General features: G+C 45.3%; 1 protein-coding gene across 4 annotated transcripts in view; it reads left to right on the top strand.

The window, feature by feature from the left end:
• Nucleotides 1–3,393: 3,393 nt before the first annotated feature.
• Nucleotides 3,394–6,000, top strand: part of NCOA5 (nuclear receptor coactivator 5) — a 29,105-nt gene continuing 26,498 nt past the window's right edge. The window contains exon 1 of one of the 4 annotated variants that reach the window (XM_030848828.2): nucleotides 3,394–3,550. The gene's annotated coding sequence lies outside the window, so the exon portion shown is untranslated. The remainder of the gene's footprint in view (nucleotides 3,551–6,000) is intronic. The other 3 variants (XM_030848831.3, XM_030848830.2, XM_070043685.1) reach the window with 3 other exon arrangements.

The raw sequence follows: 6,000 nt of genomic DNA, 5'->3' as shown, positions 1-6,000 counted from the left end.
TGAACTCTGCACATCCTCCACATCAATAGAAAAAGGCTGAGAAGTAGTCTCATGAGACAACTAGCAGAACGGGGTGGCAAGAGACTCCTCAGTTGTGGAGTGCAGTGCAACCCGGGGGGTCAAGAGCCCAAGTCACTCACCTCCAGTCTCTGCGGCCTTGGGCAAGTCATATCAGCTCTCGGTGCCTCAACTGACTCACCTGTAAGATTGGCATACTAATAGTATTTACCTAGGAGAATATCTACATGACCTCACAAGAGGGAAGGAATCCTCAGACAAGACACTGAACACTACAAACAGTAAAGGGAAAGATTGAAACATATGACTACATTAAAATTTTAAACTTTTGAATGATGAGATACCATTAACAAAGTAAATCGACAAACTACAGAAAGAAGACCTAACTAACACAAGATCAGTATCCAGAATATGTAAACAACTCCTATGGATCAATAAGAAAAACATAAATAAACCCGTTAGAAAAATGGTCTGGAAATATCAACAGGCAGAAACCTGGATAGCCTGTAAGAAAAGATGCTCCATATCACTAAATTCAAGAAAGTTAAAACTAAAACAACAAAGATATCATTTCACACCTATTGTCATAAGCAAAAATAAATGAATAAAGTCTGAAAATATCAAAAGTTGGCAAAGATATCTAGAAATGGTACTTACACATTGCTGGCAGAAGTATGTATTAACAATTCTTTGGAGAGCAATCTGGCTATAAACCTCCTAAAGCTCAAGATGTGATATACTACAAAGTCATCAGTTCCACTCTTAAGTGTGTATTCTAGAAAAGTATGACATGTATACACAAGGAGGTATGTACCAATGTGTTCAATGTAGCACTCCTTGTAATAGAAGTCTAAGTGTTCCTTAGTACAGATACATAAACTGTGACTGATTCATACAATAAAATACTATGCAGCAAAAAAAATGCATAATTTAGAGCAGTAGTTCTCAAACATTAGGGTGCATCAGAATCACCAGAAGGGCTTGGCAAAGGGCAAATTGCTGGATCCTATCCCTAGAGTTTCTGATTCAATGGATCTTGGGTGGAGCCAATTTTTTGCATTTCTAACAAGTTCTCAATGTTACTACTGCTGCTTGCTGGTCTAGGGACCACACTTTAAGAACCACTAAACTAGCTATATGTTTCAACACAGTTAAATCTTGAAAACCTAGTCCAGTTTCCAGCAAGTTGTGAAAAGATACATAATATATCTCTAAACACAGTAAACAATAGCATACAGATTATGAATATATATTTTTTTCTTTATAATAAAAATACAAAATATACCTGAAAATGTATAGAGAGTGATTATCTCTGGAAGAGAGGGGAAGGCAATGGAAGGAGAATCTTAGTAGTGAGTAGAAAGGTATATGTTATATTATTTTATGTAGTTTAACACATGTTTGAAATGTTAAGGAATTTTTAAAGTTTAAATTATATAGTATCAGAACAGAATAGAGAACCCAGAAATAAAAATAAAATTTTAAAAATATATAGTATCTATCACATAGAGTTGTTGTGAAGAGTAAATGAGATAATGTGAAACTTCTGGGTGGGTAAAAATAGCAGGATGCAATGGAGTCACAGAATCTCTGTCCTTGTGTATCTAACCAATAATAAAAAATTAAGTTAAAGGATACCCCCCAAAATTAAGAGAATTCAACCAGACAATGAAAAGGGTACAATTTGGACTTTCCTGGCGGCACACTGGTTAAGAATCCGCCTGCCAATGCAGGGGAGATGGGTTCGAGCCCTGCTCCGGGTAGACCCCACATGCCGTGGAGCAACTAAGCCTGTGTGCCACGACTACTGAAGCCCGTGCTCCTCAACAAGAGAATCCACCGCAATGAGAAGCATGTGCACCGCAAAGAAGAGTAGCTCCTGCTCGCCGCAAGTAGAGAAAGCCCGCGAGCAGCAACAAAGACCCAGTGCAGCCAAAAATAAATAAATAAATTTTTTTTAAAAAAGAAAAGGGTACAACTTTATGGCATAAACATCAAAAAGGCGTAATCAAGGAAAGAAACAGAAGATTCTAAACTGAGTCAGTGTGGTTTTTAACCTGACCCAGAAAAGGATATCAGGAAAGCAGGTGAATCCACAAAATCCTGAGCCTTCTCATCTAGAGTGAGTGAACAACCTGGGATAAAGGGGAAACTCCTGGGAGTAGAAGTCCTATCTGCCTTCAGAACCTCTCAGTGGAGTCGGAAAAAAACACACAGCTTCCATTTTCCCAGGTGCCATGATGAATTATGGGAAGGATCTGAAGGCCAAACATACCTGCTCATAGGCATCAGACACACCCTGTACTATTCACAAGGAGAAAGACTAGACAAAAGAGTGGATCCCTATTTCTTTCCTTCAGTTATTTTTGTTTGTACACAAGTGTGATTATTCGCCTAATTCTATCTCTCCACTGCACAGCATCTCCAAGATAGCAGGGATGGGTCTGCCTTTGCTTATGATAGTGCCTAGCAAGTAGGTGTATAATAAATCATAGGGCCACCTAGTAGGTGTATAATAAACATTCAGTGAATAAATTAGTGAAGGAGGGAGCATATGAGCTGGTGTCAAAGAAATCTGATTTCCCATAGTGTTCAAATTTCACAGCCACCGTTTTTATTTTGCATGAACTATTCACAAGGAGAAAAACTAGACCCTATGGGGTCTGGGGCATTTCCTAACTAATAAAAAAGCCTACCTGATTCACATAGCCATCGGCGTGATTAATAGAGTGTATTTACAATTGTGTGAGCAAATTCTATTCCCTGTGACAAATATATTCTACAGATTAAATGAACAATACAACATTTTACGTGCTTCACGGTCAACATTCTGGGAAATTTCTTTTTGACACTGAATGAATATTCCAGAAAGAAAGAAATAATTCAAAAAGAACCTGTGACTATATCACCAGAATCCTTTTGCCTCTTGTTAGTGAAACTAATAGGACACACAGCCTCTTTAAATGTAAATTTAAATAAAACATTTTCTCTACCTCTCTGCTCTCTTTGTTCCTTGTGATCCGCAGATTACGGGAATATATATACTAGTCTCCAATACACACATCTATAGGTGTTGAGTTTTATGCAAGACGAAATCAAGGTATTCTAGAATTTAAATGATCTATTTCCACAGTTAGAGAGGAAAGAAAGTACTCTGAACATCAGAAGAAAGGCGAAGCCCTGTAGGGGGAGGGGACCAGGACTGGGACCCATCCTCAGCCGGGGACGCCGTTACTAGGCAACCCCTCGCGTTCTCAACCACCGCCCGAGCCACTTCCACGCCCTCATTGCTAAGGAGATCGACGCTCCAACTCAGCCCTGCCGCAAACCTGCGCGCTCTTGCGACATTGCCGCGCCTGCCGCTGCGTGCGCGCCCTCTGCCCCCACTCTACGCCCCGGCCGCCATTGCCTCGTGCCCGCGCTGGTCGGTTGGTGGCGCCTTTGTCCTACGGCGGGCAGGTGGGCTGAGGCGGAGGCGGCAGCGGCGGGCCTAAGGCGAAGAAGCGGCCGGGAGCCCGCCGCGCTGGTAGCGGTGAGTGCCGGGAAGCGGTGGCCGTCCGCCGAGGCGTGGGGCTGACGGGCAGGCGGTTGAGGGGGGCCGGGGCCGGATGGGGAGGCTGAAGCGGGAGGGCCCGCTCGACGCGCGGCCGCGGCCTCGGCTCCTCTCCGGGTGCGCGCGGGGCTGCGCATGCCCGGTGCGGGGCGCGGCCTTCTTTGGCTCCCGTCGGACATAGGCCCGGCCAGTCGGAGCGGCTGGAGGTGGGCTCCGGGCGGGCAGCGCCGCATTGCCGCCTCCAGTCTGTGCGCGACCCGCCGATAACAGTCCTCCGGGCTCCTCTGTAGGCTAGGGCTGCACACCCCGCGCCCCCTTCTCGAAACGTGAAGTCGCTCGCCTGCGGGTCCTCAGCGAGTCGGTGGCGCAGTCGGGATTCAAACCTGGGACGAGGCGGCCGGCCTCACCGGGCGTTCCGCTGGGCGCGCGGCGCCGGGCGGCGAACCGAATGCTCTGTCCCCCATCGCCGCCGCCCGCCTCGCGGCCCCTCGATAGCATCCTCGAGGCGTCTCGTTGTTATGTGACACCCTCCCCCCACACACCCGTTTTATAACGCGGACCCGGGCCCAGAAAACGGGGAAAGCAACCGGGCCCGCGGTTACCCTGGCAACTAGCGACCGAGCCAGCGTCCCAACCGGCTGGCTCTCATTCTCTGGACCCCGGGCACTTTCCGCACCCGGACGACCCGCCGGGGGCTTTTTTTAGAACGGCGTTTCCCCTGTTTCAGTCTCTTGCGTTGCACTTTTATGTCCGTGTACCCATTGTACTGCTGTTTATTTACCAAATGTTACTTTTTTCTTCTTTAAACTGACTCTTCTCTCCTTTTTAAATATATTTGTTTAAGGTGGAAACGTAAATCACGAAGCGTATGATGGAAAGCCAGTTATTTTTCTAACGCTCATAAAGAAATAAATACTTATGTATTAAAATAAACAGTGCGTCCTGATTCCTCCTGAAATTATTCTGCGTTCCACGCTCTGGGAAACGCTGCTCTAGGAGTATGGGGTTAATTGTGCTCCTTCTGCGTTTAGCTCTGTGCACAAAATTGTTCCCTGAGGCATAGCATATTCCATGAAATGCCCCAGGGTCTTCGGGGATAATAATGTTGTAAGCTTTCTCGTTGTAAACTGTTCTCGTTATTGACTTAACGCGGGATAGTCCCAGAGAACTTCAGGGACTGCGCTCAAGGGCATCCGGTGTGCCTCCTCAGTTTTCTTGTAGCATCGTGGTGTGGTAGCTACCGGACAGTTCAAAAAAGATGTTTCTGCCAGCGCCGATGGATTTGGCTTTTGACAACTCTAGGTTTAATGTTTTCTGTACGAGTCAGTCTGGGTGTGAAAACTAACTTTGGTGTTGACTTTTCCAAAACAGTAAAGCCCAAGCTTTGCGCTGTGAATATTGGCGATCACTTGGCTATATTTCAACATCAGTTTCTTCCTTCATTCTGATCTCTTTGCCTTTCTTTTAGCTCATCTGTCACTCTCCAGATATTCTTTGAAACCTCTGACAGTCTCTTAACCTAAAACATAGAAACAGTGATTTTCCTTGTAGGCTGTGCTGGAGAAGGCCCAGTGGAAGGAATTTTTCTAGGCGCAGGTTGTTCAATGGCACACGCCTCTGAACACCACACTTTGAAGGAGGCATTGGTGAATTAACTTATTCATTAGTCAACCGTCTGTTCCTATTTGCAGTATATCCATAAGCTCTGTTTTTGTGTGTGAGAGAGTAGATTGACTCTAACTCACTGAGAGAAAAGTCAGCATAGGCCATTCAAGGGTTTTTTCCCCTCAAAGGCTGTGTGAAAAATCCATATTCCTTGGGATTACTTTGTATGAGCACAGTGTAGAATTTACGGAAGGCTAAGGTAATTTTCTTCACATTTCTAAGCAGCAGTCCTGTGTGGAGAAGAAATGAGAATGTTATTTTACTCCAGTCAGTTTCAGAACTTCAGCAAATGGAGCCTCATCTACCAGTGCTCCAAGGCTAAGAATAAACATTTTTTGGAAAGGCTTTAGAAGTCTAATGAGAAGGAGCACCTGATGGTTTGAAACTTCATTTTAAATAACCATTGCAAGCATTCATTCTCTATGGCCTGCAGATGGCAGTGCCTTTGTACAGCTTATTATTTTTGTGCAAATTGTTGGAGTTCAGTTGTGCTTTTAAGAATGGAAAACCTTTGGAGGAAGTATATTTAATATTTTATTCTGTTTTGTTTACATTGTTTCTTTGTGTTGGTTTTTTTTTGTTGTTGTTGTTGTTTTTTGCGGTACGCGGGCCTCTCACTGCTGCGGCCCCTCCCGTTGCGGAGCACAGGCTCTGGACGCGCAGATTCAGCGGCCATGGCTCACGGGCCCAGCCGCTCCGTGGCATGTGGGATCTTCCCGGGCCGGGGCACGAACCCGTGTCCCCTGCATCGGCAGGGAGACTCT

The sequence above is a fragment of the Globicephala melas genome, chromosome 15 (genome assembly GCF_963455315.2).
Source record: "Globicephala melas chromosome 15, mGloMel1.2, whole genome shotgun sequence".
Taxonomy (NCBI): domain Eukaryota; kingdom Metazoa; phylum Chordata; class Mammalia; order Artiodactyla; family Delphinidae; genus Globicephala; species Globicephala melas.
Note: the sequence above shows the minus strand (reverse complement) of the source record. Positions and strands in the feature narration are given on the sequence as shown.